Source organism: Anabrus simplex, chromosome 2 (assembly GCF_040414725.1).
Source record: "Anabrus simplex isolate iqAnaSimp1 chromosome 2, ASM4041472v1, whole genome shotgun sequence".
In the NCBI taxonomy this organism is placed as follows: domain Eukaryota; kingdom Metazoa; phylum Arthropoda; class Insecta; order Orthoptera; family Tettigoniidae; genus Anabrus; species Anabrus simplex.
Genome location: NC_090266.1, coordinates 464,568,833 through 464,589,719, shown reverse-complemented (window position 1 = coordinate 464,589,719; position 20,887 = coordinate 464,568,833).

Below are 20,887 nucleotides of genomic sequence, written 5' to 3'. Positions count from 1 at the left end.
AACTGTATCGGCATTTGCCTAGAAGGAAAAATATTAAACCACGGAAAACCATTCTGAGAACAGCCGACGGCGGGGTTCGAACCCACGCGTTTCCCGAATGCAGAGCTTGGCTCCATAGCCGTGGCGCGTTTAAACGCGCAGCCACTCATCCTACTTTCACTTATATAAATAAAATGATAATTTTTGTCAGTACGCTCGAATTAGATGTACAAGATTGTAGAACTTAATGTTAAGAAAATGTTCAGATTAAAATAAGTTGAAGAAATGATAATTCTGTAATGTTATCCCGAAAAGATGAGATTGTATTCGGGAAATAGTGGGTTTGAATCCCATTTTCGGTAGCCCTGAAGATGGTTTTCCGTGGTTTCCTAGTTTCACACCAAGCAAATGCTGGGGCGGTACCTTAATTAAGGCCACGGCTCCTTCCTTCCCACTCCTAGCCCTTTCCTATCAAATTGTCGCCATAAGACTTACCTGTGTCGATGCGACGTAAAGCCAGCGATTAAAAAAGTGCATGTCACCAAACATCCCTGACTTTTCGGTAAATTTCTGTAAGAGTATCAATTATATAAATCACAAGGCTTGCCTTTCTTCGTCTCAATGACCTCCATGTCGTAAGTAAGCACGCAGATAACAACATAACAACAAAAGCTACATCAACGATGGATGTCTACAGCTGGATTAATTACAGTATGTTAAATACTGTAGACCTTTACGTTTTTTTCTTTTGCTAGTTGCTTTACGTCGCATCTACACAGATAGGTCTTATGGCGACGATGGGATAGGAAAGGCACAGGAATGGAAAGGAAGCGGCCGTGGCCTTAATTAAGGTACAACCCCAGCATTTGCCTGGTGTGAGAATGGGAAAATACGGAAAATCATCTTCAGGGCTGCCGACAGTGGGGTTCGAACCCACTATCTCCCGGATGCTTGCTCACAGCTGCGCGCTCCTAACCGCACGGCCAACTCGCCGGGTACTAATATTACCTCAACAAACCTCAAGAGAGAGGGAACGGGTTGGAAGAATCCTTATCACAAGGTTGTGTGGAGTAACCCTAATTATTAGCAGTCCCCTTGCTGCTTGGATGTTAGAAAACCTGATCGGCTGTTGATAATTTTACAGTGGTTGCAAATGGGACAAGAACTGGCCTTTCTTCACATTCTTGTTTACTACTGTAATGGCAGTGATCGCAAATGGGACACCTTTTGCTGTGATCACAAATGGGACACAACCCGACACAGCCCGGTTGGCTCACGTCCGCTGCTTCGCTCCTCCTTACCTCTCCGCAACACTTTGATACTCTAGCGGCACTTTGAATTTTACGTGTTCAATTTTGGCGTTTAAACTTAAACTGGGCACATGCAGTTTCCACCTTAGCATTCTACTGCCTCCCACGAATATTCCTAACAAATTTCAACCGGATCCGTGTGTAACACGTGTCTGTGTTCCCTTGTAAGTAATTTCTCCATCCCTTGTATCGTGTCCACTTGTTGCATACAAGCCACCTCGTCAATTCTATCAGGGAAATGCCTTGATAGTAATCTTAGTATGTCCGTATCAGCCGAAATCCATTCTAAATTCTTACGTATCATGACCTGAACTAAAAAGTACTCCGTCATGGAAACTCCTTCGTGTGGATGAAATTTGCCAAACACGATGTCCGGTTTCATAGCTAGGAAAATGGTTAGCGTGCTTGCCTTTGGTCACAGGGGTCCCGGGTTCGGTTCCCGGCAGGGTCGGGAATTTTAACCATAATTGGTTAATTTCGTTGGCACGGGGACGGGTTGTATGTGTCGTCTTCATCACCATGTTATTCTCATCACGACGCACAGGTCGCCTGCGGGCTTCAGATCGAAAGACCTGCATCTGGCGAGCTGAACTTTCCTCGGACACTCTCGGCACTAAAAGCCAAACGCAATTTCATTCCATTTTCGCTAAACACGATTCTTTCTCGCTCACGTCTTTGAATAGCTTAATTCTAAAACTTTACAGTAAATTACTTTTTAATGAAAATGAAAATCCACAGCCTGTTTCCAGTCTTTCGACCGGGTCAGGAATGGAATGAATGAAGCCCCCACCTACCGGCGAGGTTAGAAATTGTGCCAGCCGCCGAAGCCTGTCGCACTCCTCTGGGGAAATGATAAATGACTGACAGATGAAATGAAATGATATTGGAGAGTGTTGCTTGAATGTAATACAAAGTATGACAGGGAAAACCCGAGTACCCAGAGAAAAACCTGTCCCGCCTCCGCTTTGTCCAGCACAAATCTCGCTTGGAGTGACCGGGATTTGAACCATGGAACCCAGCGGTAAGAGGCCGGCACGCTGCCGCCTAAGCCACGGAGGCTCCCAAATTTCATTTGAAATTCACCTAAATTTGGCATGTTTTTCCTATACGCAGGAAACCATGACCTCGTTTCTCCTACAAAAGTATTTCCAATAATGTTGCCAATGATGCTTTCACGGCCCGCACTTACAGACACGATACAGTATAGGCTTTTGGGCTTATGCCGTGTCAAGAAAATAAGGTGAAATTCTTTACGTTTCGCAGAGAACTGTGCTCTGCGTCATCAGACGGAAATCTCGACTGTCCACGAGAAAGGCTTCTTAAACAATGACTTTTTGAAATTAGACATTATAATGGAAGTGGAAATGGTACGTTCATTCGTCACCAGATAGCTCCCCAGACGTAGCACATTGCTAGCGTTCGAATCGGAAGCTGACCGTACCATCCGAATCAATCTAAGAGTGTCCCATAACACGTGTTCGTAACATATGACATTGACAGTTGTTTGACATTGACACAAGCCTGGAATGAAACATCTGGCGATGAGGAACGCACGAATTTGTAAAACACCGAGACGAAATAACAATAGTGAAGGGACAGGGAAGGGAACTACCTACGTAAATCCTTAATGGCCTGCAACTAGGTATTACTTAATTCATAGCAAGTGTCCCTGTTGAAATTGTTAGGATTTCTACGTATTTCTACAGCTTCCCGTATAATCCTGGACCTGTAGTGTCTAGCGTGGGTAAGAGCTCGAGCATATTGGAACATGACATCATGACCCGACGATAGAGCGTGCTCAGCTATTGCCGATTTGTCTGGCTGGTTGAGATGGATATTACGTTCATGTTCCTTGATACGGGTACCAATGGACAGGCATGTTTGGCCAATGTATACCTCACCGCAAGTACAGGGAATTTTGTATACCCCAGGATGTAAAAGTGGGGACAATTTGTCCTTGGTTTTATTCAGACTGAGAGCAATTTTAGTGGCGGTGCCAAACACAGTTTTTATATTGTGTTTGAAGTGGACCTTGGCAATTCGATCTTTGGTGTTGTGAATGTAAGGCAAGAAGGCAGTTCTCTTCACTTCCTCATCCTATGAGCTGTGCTTGGTCGTTTCTCTGGGATGCAGGGCTCTATGAATCTGCAAACCGCTGTAACCATTATCCTTGAACGTGCCTTTGAGCGTGTATACCTCCACCTGGATATTTGATGGCTCACAAATTTGTCTCACCCTCTTGGCGATTGTCGTGAGAATGCCTTGCTTTTGTGTTGGGTGGTGGTGAGAATCTGCATGAATATAGCGATTTGTTTGGGTAGGCTTACAATAGACGGTATGTCCTAAGGAGATGTCCGGTTTCTTTCTTACTAGAACATCCAAGAAAGGAAGGCATCCGTCCGACTCCATCTCCATAGTGAACTTAATTGAAAGATGTTGCTGATTTAGGTGGTTTAGAAATAGATGAAATTTCTCAGGACCTTCTGTCCAGACCACAAATATATCGTAAACATACCTCCACCATATCATAGGTCTGACGGGCGCCGAGGCAATAGCCTCCTTCTCAAAATGCTCCATAAAGTAATTAGCCACTACGGGCGAAAGTGGACTTCCCATAGCCACTCCGTCCATCTGTTCGTAAAAACTCCTACCCCACAAGAAATAGCTGGAAGTCATACAGTGATAAAATAGCTTAGTAATGTCTCAGGGAACAGATGTTCAATGAGAGACATGACCGTGTCAATCGGCACTTTATTCAACAAGGTCTCCACATCGAAACTCACCAAAAGTGCATTTGGTTGAAGGGTTATGGTTGCATACTTGCATAATTTTCGTGCTGGCTGGGCCCTGCCAACACGCGTCGCTTTTAGTGGGGGACGCCCTAGCCGTGGTTCCGATTCCATGAGACATTTCCATAGAGATGTGACGGTATGCTTTTACGGCCGGCTTGTCACGGAGCCTGTCGCCAAGCATTTTAGAGCTGCTGCCAGCAGGTAGTTAGGCCGCTCCAGACCTGAAGAACAGACGCCTTTTGTAGCCGCTCTTTTGGAGAAGACACGCTACGTTCCTCCTTGCATTGACTCCCAGAAAGAGAGTGCCCCGTCTGCCAACTACACCGTACCGATGGTCTCCATCTCCGCCGACGTTGCCATTAAGGACTTTGACACACTTCCATCACTGATGAAAGTTATTTCTAGTGCGGCCTCAAAACCACGAAAATACAACCAGGATTGTTTGTCCTGGAGGCAGCTCTTCCGCTCTCTCCGCCGTTGGGAATCAAACTCCTTTTCTGTCTTTGAGACCGTTGGCCAGGTTTCACCTAGTAACCCTAGGCAGGGGCCCTTACAGGTTACTACCATCCGGAGCCAGATGGACCCAGGATTATTTAACAAGGTGTTACTCCTCCCCTTCCTCCTTCCCCATCACTTGCGAGATGGGGCCGCGTACTTGGGACCGGCAATGGTGGAGTTAATGTACTGCACCCATGAGCGGATGTGCGTAATTAATGCATGAATTAAATGTTTAATAATTCGCATACTGGAATACAGCAGTAGGCTGGGGAAAGCTGGCAGTCTCACAAAGCAAAATTCTGGTGCCGTTCAGACTGCAGGACGAACCGCAGAACACGTCTTAAGGCACGGACAGCATATAGCTGGCCTAAGTGGTACATCCAATAATGTTTACGATGCCGACGAAAAGTGGAAACTTTCTACTCGGTTCTCACGACAATCACGCGTTGGAACTTGATCTACTTAGAAGTGCGAGAGAGAAACCAATAATACCCGTCAACCCTTGGCAGGAAATGGAAGCATCCATGCTGCGAAGAGCGCGAACGTCTCAGCCAATCACAAAATTGCAAATTTAAATGTTTTGTCATAGCGGGAATCTACAGCCAGTATTTCGCGATTTGGAGCCCGGAGTAGTTGTGGAAAATGGTGTCCTGACTTCCTAACAATATTTGAGGATTTATCAGTGCAAATGTGTGATTAATTAGTGATTAATTAAGAAATTTTTAACTTTACATGGAAGGGTGGTATCGCCCAGGAAGTGAACCATCATGGCGGGAAGACGCCATTCTCTGGAAGAAAATAAAGCCAGTGACGCGCTCTGTCATACGAATTACCCTGTGATCGTTTCTCACAGCGCTATATAACACGTAAATCGGACCAAAATTAGGAATGTTTTGAACATATTTCCTAAAACTTTAACCTACGGACGTATGATAAATCGGTCCCAAGTGCAAGATGACTACGCCACATCCCTTCCACAGAACTATTTTCGAAGTGGGGGGAGGACTGTTTACAAAACCAACGAGCAGTGTGGTGAATCTTCAGTTGTTTAATCCAGTCCTGCACGGAGTTAGTTCAGTCAGTTGTGTGAATTCTGAGTCTTGTAGGAACGCGATCAGAGACACTTGGTGGCATCCGAGTGAGCAATGTATTTACTTGTGAGAGTAATATTTCAGGAGAAATGAACACTTTGACAAACTTTTATTTAATTTTAATTTATGCAGAGATAATCAGGCAATAGCTACATTTTCAACACTTGCCTTAAATGAACTTACACAAACAAACCGAGAGGGACAATGGATCACGTCGTAACACGTAACAGCATAAAATTTCCCTAATCCACGTGTAGTATAGATATTTGTTAAAAGGTCATTTTTTTTGGAGGACGATTAGTATAAAAATTCTCCACACATCATTGGGAACATTACATTTAACTTGTTTTCATCACTTTCAAAGAACTATTATGGCAAGCGAGATATTACGGGAGCAGAATTAGTTAAAGCAGTTACAGGAAGGAGAATGACTTTGTGCTAAGACCTTGAGTCCAATGTTATGTTCAGAGGAGGTGAATAACCAGTAAGCCTTACACAAACAAACTGAGAGGGGTGTGAGAGACACAGCAGGAGGCCAGGCAGGTAGCGGAGAGCAGACTTTCGACTTCACGTCAGGTGTTTAATGCAGTGTTATTGTATAATCTTCATTGGAGTGCTAGAAAATGCGAGTGTTTATGTAAATGTGGACGTGTGCAACGCCATCATAAAAATGTATCAAGTATGTGCGTGTGATATTTCGGATTACCACATCAGCTTCAAGATGGAATACTAATTCATCATGACAGAGCCCGGAGGGTGATCCAACCTGCCTCCAGCACTAAGGTAATGAGCAACAAAATGTATAAATAAATATGTAGGGCTATGAACCAATCGATGATCAAATCTAGCTTAGACTGTTAGATAGGATTGTAAATAATTCACGTAATAATAATAATAATAATAATAATAATAATAATAATAATGGTGAGCAAGTGTTATTTGCGTACTTTCTTTAAGTAAATGTGTTTGCATATTATTTCTGGATCATTTTGAAGTAAGTCATTTTGACAGATTAGAATCCTGTTTTACTAGAGTTTTAAATAAGTGTAGTTCAGATAATAATAATAATAATCATGTTATTATATCGTTGGTTATGAGCGATATTTTTGTTGACGTTATGATTTTGTAGATGCCGCCTTGTTGATTTTAATGTTTACCTTTGCTACTAGCGCATTCAGTTTATTTCATGTTATGTAGTCATTATTCAGATGACCGTTTCCGGTAGCTCTCATACCTTGTATTTTCGCGACGATTTGGTTGACACGCGAGTGTTTATTTCTGTGTGTAAATGCGGTTACACATTTCAAGAGCCGTGTGTTTGAGAGGCAATCTCGTCGTTTTAGTAACATAGTTAATGACAGGAAGCCATTGATAAGTTAGCTCTGATATTTCATATATGTGACGCGGAGGATGATCAAAAGATCGAGCAAAGTGAATAATAATATCCCTGATGATCTGCGTTGAAAATGGAAATGTGATATTTGGACCATGTCATGAACAGTGTCGTAAGAAATGGAGATGTGAACGACAGATATTTCGCCCGCCGGATACGAGCGAGGCCGTATTATGAGTTACTACGTCGAGAATATTGATGAATAAATAGAATTGAGAGATGAATAATTTAACCGAGAGTGTTAAATATATGACGACATGTTAGATGGTTGTAGGCGGAAAGCCTGTATTGTTTCAAATAGTTTCCAGGGAAAGTAGATGCTCGGAAAATATTCAAGTTAAAGCACCAGGTAATGTGTGAGCAGAGCGACGAATCAATGTGTGTTTTGACAGTCATGTAGAATCATGGATGACATGTAATACCAGTAATTATTGTCCGTAAAGATTGAATAGTGTCATAGCCAGACATTTTTCGTCTGAGGTTAGAAGATTGCCATCAAATTCACATATTTTTCTTACTTGAGGCAGGGTAGATTTTCTTTATACTCCGATATTTGCGCATTTTATTTTTAAACTTTCAGCAGGCAGCGATTTTTGGGATCTAGATTTTTGTTATTATTATCCTTTCTTTGTGTGTATTTTATCACCGTATTATTTTAGAATCTGATCATACGTGAATTGTTTGTATTTGATTTATGCAAATAGAACAGGTGTAGTCAGGTTATTTTTTTTATTTCAGTATTTTGGAGCAGGGTTTCTCCATTAACATGTTCCTTTATGCAAATAAGATTTCATGTGTTAGGGTAAGAGATCATCGATTAGTTCATAGTCAAAACCATAGTAGTGGTATGCTCATACCAGAAGACAGTCAGAAATTACCAAGCCTTAGAAATCCACTACATTCACTTAGGAAAATGAAGCGATCTTTAATAAGCAGTTGCATCATAAGTGCCGCAAATGAATTATATAAATGAGATGGGATCTGCCTCCATTTAGTGGTGGTACCACAAATATGAATTCGCAATGAAAATGCAGGCAGCGGCAAATGAAGTAAAATTAATAATGTAAAGGGATCGCTTTCATTTAAGATGTAAACATGGGGCACTTGGCCTAATTAATTTAAGTATTTTAAGTCCAGACTATCACAGTCGTGCGAGTAAGGTTTAACTAATTAAATGAGTGATCGTAGCACTCAGGTTCATGTTTCAATAAAAAAAAAATTGTTTTCAGCCACGGGTAGTTAAAAATGTGCCAATGGTTATGTGGCAGATGAAGTACAATGTTCATGGTTGTCTTGTTTTTCTTTTTTTTCTCTCCTTTTATTTGTTACACATGGTTAGTGCATTCCATGATTATTTTAGAGTTGGGTGTTTCCCAACTGAATTTGAATATGGGTTAAGTATTTTATAAACACCTCTGAGTCAGTGTCAATTTAATGACTTAACCAATTAATTGATTAACTACGCAAGTTTGTTTTGAAGGACATTTTCCAATATATTACAAAATCAGTTATTCAAATGAGGTGGCATTTCTGACCAGTGTTTTGGATTTGTCACGTCATCGTCATGGAGACAGTGGTTCGACGTAATCTAGAATATTTAAATTTGATCGACCTTCAGTCGGAATTTATTAAAGCAGATGATTGAGTTATTGTAATGCAGATTTTTTTTAATTGTTTAAATTTCAATTTCATTTCACTTTGTTTTATTTTTCACCAGTTTATTTTCAATTTTTACACTTTGCACTTTCATATATGCGCATTCAGTTTATTTCATGTTATGTAGTCATTATTCAGATGACCGTTTCCGGTAGCTCTCATACCTTGTATAAATATGTAGGGCTATGAACCAATCGATGATCAAATCTAGCTTAGACTGCATCATAAGTGCCGCAAATGAATTATATAAATGAGATGGGATCTGCCTCCATTTAGTGGTGGTACCACAAATATGAATTCGCAATGAAAATGCAAGCAGCGGCAAATGAAGTAAAATTAATAATGTAAAGGGATCGCTTTCATTTAAGATGTAAACATGGGGCACTTGGCCTAATTAATTTAAGTATTTTAAGTCCAGACTATCACAGTCGTGCGAGTAAGGTTTAACTAATTAAATGAGTGATTGTAGCACTCAGGTTCATGTTTCAATAAAAAAAAAAAAATTGTTTTCAGCCACGGGTAGTTAAAAATGTGCCAATGGTTATGTGGCAGATGAAGTACAATGTTCATGGTTGTCTTGTTTTTCTTTTTTTTCTCTCCTTTTATTTAATAATTAAATTAATTATTTAATTATCTCCCGATTGCTTGCATTCGGGAGATAGTGGGTTCGAACCCCAAATTCAGCTGCCCTGAAGATGGTTTACCGTGGTTTCCCATTTTCACACCAGGCAAATGCCGGGGCTGTACATTAACCAAACGCAATCAATCAATACCAGTCCAGCATCACAAAATAAAATCAACCATAATTAATTATCATCAAAAAACGAAATGTTGAGAAAAGGTAATAAAAAAGCAAAAGAACTAAGGGAAGAAAATACCAAGAAAACTAAGTCCCCAGGAACCTAAAAAGATAATAGAGTATCAATTCAGGAGGGAAAATAATGGAGTAAAACAAACAAGTCCACGAGTAATACCGAAATAAAATTAAAACCTTCGGGTTTCACTGAGATGAATTTCACTTCCGTTTAAACTCCGTTCAATAAATTAAATTCTTCACTTTAAAAAAAAATGTTCGAACACATAAAATATTGGTGGAATGTTTCTTACACCATCTGACTCTTTTTTGGATGACAATTGCTGACGATCGCTCTTCGTAATTACTTCATGAATAAGATTAGGGCGAGTTAACTGGAAACTTGAACCACCAAATACTGAAACAGAACCCGAAGATCAAAATAATTTCTAATAACCTTCAAACCGAAATAAACCGTAACCAACAGAAAATATGAAAGTAAGGAAGGGATAACCTAACCATAAAATTAATGAACGTTTAAAACTCGAAACACGTTTAAACCAACGGCACATTATTAAATAAATTAAAGAAATATTTAATAGAGATTCGCCTAGTAAGTACGAAGGACGGTTCAACAGGAATCTACATTTTACGAAGGTTTACAATGTTAGATTTTCATAGTACTCTCGGCACAATAATTTAGTTTAGCTGTATATTACCAGCAAATTATTTTATTAATTCGAAAGTTAGATGCTTAATTTTCGAATTAATTTTATAAATTTGTTATTACATATAATTTAATTTCATGTAATCAAATGTCTCCAACACAACAGATAAATATTGGTATTCACAAGCCGTTGCGTCAACATCTTGGAAATCTAGTACATTGCGAGAAACCAGGCATAATGAAAAAATATTTCTAAAATTTCAATTTGAAACGTTCAACAAGTTCGTAATAGTACTGTGCCCTGACAGCAGTCCCTGTGACCATGTTGTAAATTTTAATTCTGTATCTCAAGGTTGGGTTAAGCCGCGGCGAAGCAATGCAGTCGGAGATCCATGAAGGCTCCACTCAAGGGACGTGCAAGTCCGACGAGTTGGGACACAGGTTAATTAAGTGGACTGTTATCATCGTGGCTTTTAACGTAGAATGTAATCATCATTTTCTGCCTAAATTACGTGAGTGTTCCGCAATAGAGTATTAAGAGATCGAAGATATTGGCATATTCGACGAGACACATTGACCAACATTTTATCTTATCCTAAATTAAATAACTATTCTAATGTTCCTACGCTACTTTAAATGAAAACTCCGTAAAATGTTTTATTTTATGGAAGGATCTCCCGTTTAATGACTTTAAAATGACTTTAAATGCATCAATTATATTAAAAGCAAATTATTGGCAACACAAATGGATATAAAAGGAAAATGTTATGTTAAATTGAAAATAAATACCTAACTTCAAGCTCTTGTTACAAATGAATACAACATCGTCAATCGAAACTAAAAGAGACAAAGTGTCCCTCTGCTGAAGGCTTACATAGAAAGATCAGTCATCAATCTCGCATTTTTTTTCAAAAATAAATCACTGGGAATTATAGAATCGTCCACTTCAGAATGTTATTTCCTACCCGAATATCTCATAATATTCCGTCATTTCTCCTTTAAAAATCATCGCACTATATGTCAGTATCTGTCTATCTAGCAACTTGAAAATTACCGTTATTCTAACCATATAAAATCACCATAAATGCAATAGAAATGTTTGAAAAACACAGGATCATAACATAATGTAATATCCATCAAAATCATGCTTTACAAGACAGACTCGATCCTCCCGTACATTCATCGGTGACCGCACCTAGATAAAAAAAACATCAAGAGACATTGCAACATCTACAATAACCTTGTCTAACTACGTTGATTCTGCGCCTCCGGATACCACTGCGTCGTTTGACCTGGAATACTACATTAGCTCTAGGCGTCAACTCAAATAATCTACAAAATCCAACTAGCAAAGAAATGGTTTACTTACCATAGAAGATCATATTTCTTTTACGACATAGCCTCAATATCTTTACGTTACCGATTATCTTGCGAAGATTCTAAACATCCCTTTAAAATCGTGCGCTCTGGTCAATCTTGTATTTAAATAGGATAAATGTGACGACCAACTACTAGTGTTCGTGAGTGCAACATCCTATAATATTATTCTAAAATACGGCCTCGTACCTAAATAAATTATTCATCACGACAACAACAAAATTCACGCATGACCAACATAGTTCCTACCGTCAATACCATCATCAGGACCTTCACATAACATCATCATAAAATTCGCAATCCTAATGACACGTCTATAATCATCACATCTCTCTATCCACGTAAATATTTTCAAAGATTCTACCGTAACTAACACCTTATTACATCGCACAACTCGTCATGCACAGCGAATTCACACTACTAAAGAACAATCTATTCAGGCAATTACGTAAAATTACTAAATACGTTGCCGCATTAATTCCATATCACCACAATAGTATCGCACTTTTATTATCGAACACTGTATTACCACACAAGCACATAACATTTTGAAGACCACAGAATCGCACGTCGCAAAATACCGAGCTCCTCCGAGGTATTCTGAGCTACATGTTAAAATTAACGTTCATTACCATAACACCATTACGGTACCAATAACATCCATGTCGAAGAAACTTTCGTAAAATCTTGCTAGCAAACATTAAAGAAATCTTACACAGCTATCGCATATTATCACAACGTAGTCTGGCTCACCACACTAGACGTAACGATCATAAATATTACAACGCAATGTTCAACAAATAACGGTCGCTTTCAAGTTAAAATTGTTCATGTCAAAATTGACAACAAAATAAATACTACTCTACAACTACAATAAGCAATTACGTGGCGGAATATGTATAAGATATTCAAGTACTCATCCTGGGTTGTTGCTCCACGACGGTGTCACCTTCCGAGTTCAGCTCTCACTCAATAACATTATCAAGTATTGTCCATCACCTTTCTGATCAGATCCTTTGAGGTCCCTCTATTTTAGTTGTTCATGTTGATACGTGCACACATTGTATCTGAATAAATAACTGCTGACGGTTCCATGTTACCTGAAACTCAGAGATATCAATTAGAACAAGGTCATACACCTTAATACAATTTTAACAGTTCAAGCGATACACTTCCCTTTTCATTCAATAACAAGATATCTTGTTTTACAATATTGTATGTTTATAATATGCCAATATCTCTTTAGTAACTCCTTTCAATACAATCTTTTCCCTATGAATTCTTGCTTCCGATCTTTCTGAGGTGCAGATTTAGAGTATATCAACTTCTTCAGAGACAAAACAGATTCTACCACAACATAATAATTGCAGACGGTTTGCTTTTCAGAATTCTTCTCAGCTTCTAGCTCCCATATGTTTCTGACAATTGGAAACATTTGACACATAATGTAAGACGATCTCGTACAAATCAGCTGTACTAGTAAAGGAACTTATTTAATAATTGCCGCCTCGTATTTAGGTTAGTAATCGACAGTTTCCTTTCTTCATCTCGATCGTCGGATCGTGCGAGACTAGATGTACAAGGTATGGCCCTCTCATATGAATTTATTGTTTACATATTTCATGGCCCTCAGTAACATTCTGTCATAGATATTCTGCCGTTCATGCATTCCGGAAACTTTACTTGAAGAATGCGTATTATTCATATAATCCTGCCCTATGTTTCACGATGTTTAACTTTCTGCTAATATTTCCGAGATACCACGGGGTTTAGAGCTGGTTATCAATCTGCTGATATCTTCAATTCGGCGATGCCGTTCACGTAATTAGACAAATCAACTGCCTTCTAATTCATCTGGAGGTGTGATAACCGGACATAAGATTTCATTGACATTATTTCTCGACATAAACTTCCAATGTGTCCACCAATCTCATCCTTACATACATTGGAAGGTTATAGTACACGTTAAGAGTTCCGCGAAAGTTTATTCATACGGAAGATATGTTAAACATGGTAGGGATAGTTTTACCCACGTTATTCTTGCCGAATGCGTGATGAATTACCACGCGGTACTTAGAGTTCACATTATGCAAGGAAAATCACAATTCTTGAGGAATATAAAATGAAAGGAGATGCTGGAATAAGGAAGATTGCAAATCTTACGTTTAAGTCCCTCTCAAGATGGCTTATTCCAGCAGATCTGACTCAGTATTAGCATCCTAGTTGCACACAACGTAGAGTCACTACTCGAGGCGCCCATGCATAATGCACGCTCGCCATCATCTCACTCCACTACAAAGGGCCCTTTATTGCGTAGCGCTCAGACTGAAAACAAATGACAATCGAGTAGCGGGATAACTAATAGGAACACCTTGATCCAGCAGGGAGAATGTGGTAATAATATTAGCGCCTTCTACTCTCTGATTATAACATTAATAAATGATTAATTCTCGTGCAGAAAATAAAATAGCATCACTGACAGTTTTCAAAGTTCACAAGGACGAGACCAAAAAAGTTACGTAGATCAACTTTTTACTTCATTAAGGTAATGCTACGTAAATAAAAGCACACGAATTTCCATGTCCCGTAAGGACTAGTCCCGAAATAATTATCTCGTTACATTTATTCATTTAGTTTCAGGAGTGACTTCAATATAATCCCAAGTCACCTAATTCCAGGTGCAATCTTCCTGAGGTCTGAATGTAGTTTTCAAATTTGACAAAGCTATTTCGTACTCTTTGAACGTTTTACATAGAATTAATCTGAAGAAAGAAAAGAGAACCATAATTAGCCTACTTGATACTTATGTCTTAACTAATCGACGAAGGTCAGCCCAACGTACCAGTTTGCCATTGCTACACATTTATACCATTTTAAAGCATGGTTATGATTCTTCCATAGAATCGAGTAGCGAAATAACAGATTCTGCCACCTGGGAAATATTTCTTGAATTTTTATCTAAGATACTGCGGTTAATTACTATTCAGTTCTATGTGGTTTATTTCTAATGTTTTAAAACCTCCGTGATGTTAGCCTCCTAGTTCAGCCACCCTCCTGTGTACGGAAACAACTATCAATGACCTAATGAGGGTATCATACAGGTAACCTTTCGTCCTGAAGTTATTTTGGATATACTTTGTGACAAAGAGTTAATATTTAACATAATTTTTATTAGATGAACTGATATTATTTTGAACGTAGACGATCATGATTGAGAAACATAGTACATTTTACATGAACCTTCGCTATTTTTAGGAATAAGAGCAACTAGTGAATGCTAAGAAAATATTTGGATGCCACTGAAGCATTAAGTGAGCAAAACACTTTTGCTTTCCATCAAGTTTGAGCCCCACCGGAACTACGTATGTACCCAGTGAACTGGCCATGCGGTTGGGGTGTGCATCTGTGAGCTTGCATTCGGGAGATAGTGGGTTCGAACCCCAAATTCAGCTGCCCTGAAGATGGTTTACCGTGGTTTCCCATTTTCACACCAGGCAAATGCCGGGGCTGTACATTAATTAAGGCCACGTCCACTTACTTCCACTCCTAGCCTTTTCCTATCCCATCGTCGCCATAAGACCTATCTGTGTCGATGCGACGTAAAGCAGATTGGAAGAAAACAAAACAAAACGTATGTTGCGGCAGAAAATATAGTACTACTGGCTCTAAGTGGGCTCTACACCCCTCGTAATTCAGTGAATAATCCCTTCTTGTCAATAAATCTCACTTACTGAATGAAATGGTATAATATCTGCTTATGAATGAATGGATTTGGATTTGATTGGAAGGGCAAATTTCGGATGCTCTTTGTCCAGTCCGCAGTGCAAGAATTTCGAAGGGTCATTAGGGGTGGGTGCAGCGGGTGTATAAGAGACCGAAGGAATAATCAATACATTTGCTGGCATTTGCTCGTATACCGAGCTATCCTATAAACAAACACGGAAAATAATTGTATCTCTGAAAGTTCAGCTCTGACGACGCGTATAAAAAAAATTCTTCAATGAGAACGAAAACACTATGACACCTGATTCTTGTACTGCCGTTGTGACGGAACATTATGCCACATGCGTTACTATTCGTATATTTCAGTAGGGTTTGGGAATCTGATCGGGTAACGCATAAACATGTTACTGAATCGAAATCAGGTTGGAGGGAGTTTCATTAGCAACACGTGATTTTACAAAGTCACTGGGTAAAAAAATGAAATGGCATATGGCTTTTAGTACCGGGAGTGTCCGAGGACAAGTTCATCTCGCCAGATGCGGGTCCTTGGATTTGACACCCATACGCGACCCGCGCGCCGTGATGAGGATGAAATGATAATGAAGCCCCCGTGCCAGCGGAATTAACCAATTGTGGTTAACATTCCCGACATGGCCGGGAATCGAACCCGGGACCCCTGTGACCAACGGCCACCACGCTAACCATTTGGCTGTGGAGACGGACAGTCACTGGGGTAAGAGCCAACAATGGAAAATACTATGTAAGTTCATACGACGTTAGTGAATATTTTCTCTTCTTATTTCCATTAACGTCCGCCTCTGTGGTGTAGTGGTTTGTGTGATTAGCTGCCACCCCCGTAGGCCCGGATTCGATTCCCGGCTCTGCCACGAAATTTGAAAAAGTGGTACGAGGGCTGGAACGGGGTCCAATCAGCCTCGGGAGATCAACTGAGTAGATGTGGATTCGGTTACCACCTCAGCCATCCTGGAAGTGGTTTTCCGTGGTTTCCCACTTCTCCTCCAAGCAAATCCCGGGATGGTACCTAACTTAAGGCCACGGCTGCTTCCTTCCCTCTTCCTTGTCTATCCCTTCCAATCATCCCATCCACCACCAAGGCCCCTGTTCAGCATAGCAGGTGAGGCCGCCTGGGCGAGGTACTAGTCATCCTCCCCGGTTGTATCCCCCGATCCAAAGTCTCACGCTCCAGGACACTGCCCTTGAGGTGGTAGAGGTGGGATCCCTCGCTGAGTCCGAGGGAAAAGCCAACCCTGGAGGGTAAGCAGATTAAGAAAGAAAGAAAGAAAGAAAGAAAGATTTCCATTAACATAAAATTTTGTTGCAATAACAGAGTTACTTTTTGCGTACCGTAGAGTCTCTCAGATCTTATGTTATATTTTAGATAATTCGTTTCCGTACTCTAATTAGAGTTCAAAATAATGCATTATAAGCCGTAATTTGGTGTAATGTACTGAAACAATAATTTTAACATTCATTGAATTAAATTATTGTAATACATTTGACGAGCTAATGGTGTAGCCATGAAGCATCAGGTCCCGCGAGATGTCGACAGTTAATAGAATTAGCAGTGGTTAATATGTGACTGGTAGCTCACACCTGTCCGCCTCTGTGGTGTAGTGGTTAGTGTGATTAGCTGCCACTGCCGGAGGCCCGGGTTCGATTTCCGGCTCTGCCACGAAATTTGGAAAATGGTATAGGCAGGAACGAGGTCCACTCAGCCTCAGGAGGTCAACTGAGTGGAGGTGGGTTCGATTCTCACCTCAGCCATCCTGGAAGTGGTTTTCCGTGGTTTCCCACTTATCATCCAGGCAAATGCCGCGATGGTACCTAGGGCCACGGCCGCTTCCTTCCCTCTTCCTTGTCTATCCCTTGCAATCTTCCCACCCACCGCAAGGCCCCTTTTCAGCATAGCGGGTGAGGCCACCTGGGCGAGGTATTGGTCATCCTCCTCAGTGGTATCCCTCGACGCAGAGTCTGACTCCAGGACACTGCCCTTGAGGCGGTAGAGGTGGGATCCCTCGCTGAGTCCGAGGGAAAAACCAACCCTGGAGGGTAAACAGATTAAGAAAGAAAGAAAGAAAGAAAGAAAGAAAGAAAGAAGGAAAGACAGAGAGAGAAAGAAAGCTCACTATTGATGCTGTTACATTAATAAGACATCGGAGATTGAAATACGTGAAACTTTTCATGAAAATGCTAGAGAAAAAGGATTTTTTCTATTTGTTGTACGTCGCAGCTAAACAGACAGAGTCGTCTGTCCAGTTCTTCGTACAGCAACATTTACTATCGAACCACGTTTCATCCGGGTATACGTCTGCATAACCTTGGGCACGAAGATCTTGAATATCTTGAAGATATCCGCGCCGCCAGGCAACTGTTTCAGTTGTTTCAGCATTTATATATTTTATAGGCAGATACAGGTATTTAAAACACATACTTTTCAGAAGACAACAAAGTGTCTTGCCCCATTCGGAAACTGAGAGTCTGTCCCAGCTGTTTTCTGTTTCATTGATAGTGCTAGGTCACCTATTGTTGGAAATTTACCGTCCCTACTGAGCCGTATCCTACCGGCCCATAATAATAATTAGAATATTATTTGACCAAATATGTGAAATTTATTCATAAAAGTTATAGTCTAACATGTTAAAGTATCGTACCCTAAGATAGTTGATACCGGATGTTGAGCAAGACAGTAAGTCGCTGGATGTTGCTTCATATTTCCGTATGACCGTGAGAAAAGATAGCGTACCCAAGCGCTGGCAAGGATCGACACGTGTATTAGATGCTGACCAAGCAAGATATTTCAGCCAATGGGAACTTAGGGATTTGGCAAACTTGGAGGCTACACCGCGCCAAATATTAATTCCAGGATGACCAACGTGCTCTGTGGATAATGTCAGTTTCTGTAGGTAATCGGTTTTCCACAGTTTCTGAAGTCAGATATATTTGGAAATGTATTATAAAAATTGGTGGAAGAAATTTGCTAGTGTTTGAGCTGTGTTTTGTAAAAATATCACAATAAGTATTGTATCATCATATATGGCGAATTCTCTGATTGGTGGTTGGTTCAGACACCCGGGAACCCCAACATTATTGGCGTCACCGAAGCCTCCTTAGTAACCCTTAGCTCTGGAGAGCGTCATTCCGTAGTTGAAATTTGAGCAGTACGGATGTACCAACTCTGTATTTCCGTAGCAAAGATTTGAACAGTGCGGATGCACTAACTCTGTATCTCTGTAGTAAAAGTTTGAACAGTGTGGATGCATTAACTCTGTGACTGGTGTTATTCCAGTAATAGTAACTGGTTCTCATTGATACTTTAAATTGTGCAGTCGCAATATTTACTGTACTTGAGTAAATGAAATAGTATAATTTTGGCAGAGTTTACTTTCAATTGATAAAGACGGTGTTCAGTGACCGCTGAGTAACAAGTGTAGTGGAAACGTGCTATTGGTTCACTATTTCGCGACGGGCGTGTATTCGTGTGGAACTTCCGTACCGAACCGTGTGCTGCTTTTAAAACTGTATTTTTACCCTTTAAGTGAAGTGTGTTATATATATGTGAATCAGTGTGTTAGCTGATCTGGTAAAATAAAGGGTATTTCGGCTCGCAGCATTAAGCAGCGAAGAGATTATCAACTATAGTCTTCTGTGTTCCAGTGGATTATTTTCCAGCAAGATGATGGATACGCCTGCAGAGGATGGAAGTGCTTTCACACGTGTTAATGCTGTGATTAACATGGAGTAGATCCCTAAATCAGTGGGGATGTAAGCTGCTATCCTGGTTTCCCGAGAGTCATGTAAAGTAAGACGCATGTATTATTTATGGCATGATATGTAAGTTATGTTAAGGTACTAGGGCAGTGTAGATAGAATTTTTATTTTCATTTAAAGTAAGCCTGACGGCATGTGTTTGTTTAATTTTGTTATTATGATAGATTCGGATACGAGATTAATGCATGTTTATTTTATTTTCATTTTGCTTTATGAGTAGATGTTTGGGAAAATGAGGGATTGATAGGATCAGTTGTTGTTTATTTGTGTATATTACTTAGCGTAGGATATTCCGAGTTTTCCTTATATATAGGCTAGAAGGGCTAGATCGACAGGTTCATTTTTATATTACGTTAAACACGTATCAATTCATTTTATTTCGGTTATTCAGAGAGACAGGCATAGCTATTTTGCATGATGCATGGTTTTACAGAAGCTGCCAGAAGGAGCTGCAGATCGTCGTTGTTAAAATAAGATCTTTGAAGTTAAGTTGGATTCTGTTTGCCTGATGGTCTGCCATGGACTCGAACTGTGTCTCATTATGTGGAAAGGCCAGTGGGATTCATGAGGAATATTGAGATAATAATTGCATGCTTTATTATAATGTATTGGTGCAGGCTGATTGTATGCCTGACAAGATAAAGAGTATTGTGCAGATGTGTGTGCCTGCCTAGTGTCTTCTGAGTGTATATTGTGATCAGAATGGACAGTGTTAATTCCAGACTATTGAGTCTGATGTTGTTAAATGGCCCAAGCATGCTAAGAAGGAATGAATATACGTGAGTTTCCGTGTAGCTGATGAAAGGAGTTATCTCATGGCAAGTTGATTCCTGGCCTGTGTTTATCTGTATGTGTGAAAGAGACAGTATTTCCTTGTGGTGGCCTCGGGAGACAAAATTCAATCTTTAGCATAGTGGAGTTCAATATTTCTTTACAGCTCGTAATCTACCCGGAAGTACATGACGGATGACCGCGCTGTTGAGCGCTCAAACGCAGCAGATGGAGGCAATGTTGCCCATTGCTTTCTTCATGATATCAAGGGTTATTTATATGTTTTTCCCTTACAGGATGATGTTTACATTATTATTTTGTGATTGTATACCTTGTCTCGTTGTTTTTAAAGGGAACAGCCCGAGTGCTGAAGTATTGTTGGTTTATCTAGTTCTGTCTAGATCTTTTGCTGTGAACCGGGATTCACATTAGCATCAGTGTAGCATTTAAGACTTTACTCGATATCCGATGTATATATATGTTTAGTTTGATTATTTTGAATTGTTGTAAATATAGTGTAGGATTTGCCCCTAGTATTTTGCATAACTTACATAGCGTCCATTGCGTCTTAATTATTTTTCCTTTCGTCGTAACTTTTCTGTATAATGTAACTTTTTATTTAATTGTAATTTCGACGACTCTCGGGATTAACTTATTTTTGAAACCGTATCTTTGGGATGCGAAAGTGTGAAACTCCATACGGAAATACCACATGGCAGTGTTTGCGTACACTTGTTGCCATACAACATAAACATTGGACTCTAAGAAGAAATTCAGTCTTGATTTATATATATGTTCTTTGTTGAACTTGTTTTCTTTAATGTCAAATTTGTATATCATTCAATTAACGTTTCTAATTTCTATTTATTTCAATACTTTGAGTTTTTTTAAAATTTTTTATTTTTCTTGACTCAATTATTTTCGTGTGATTTGATCGGGGATATTTATTAATAAATCCATCTTACCCCCTATGATTGTTTCTCATTCGTGTTATACCTCCATTTCCTGTCATTGATTGCTATTTTAGTGTAGAACTTCGACTTTATCC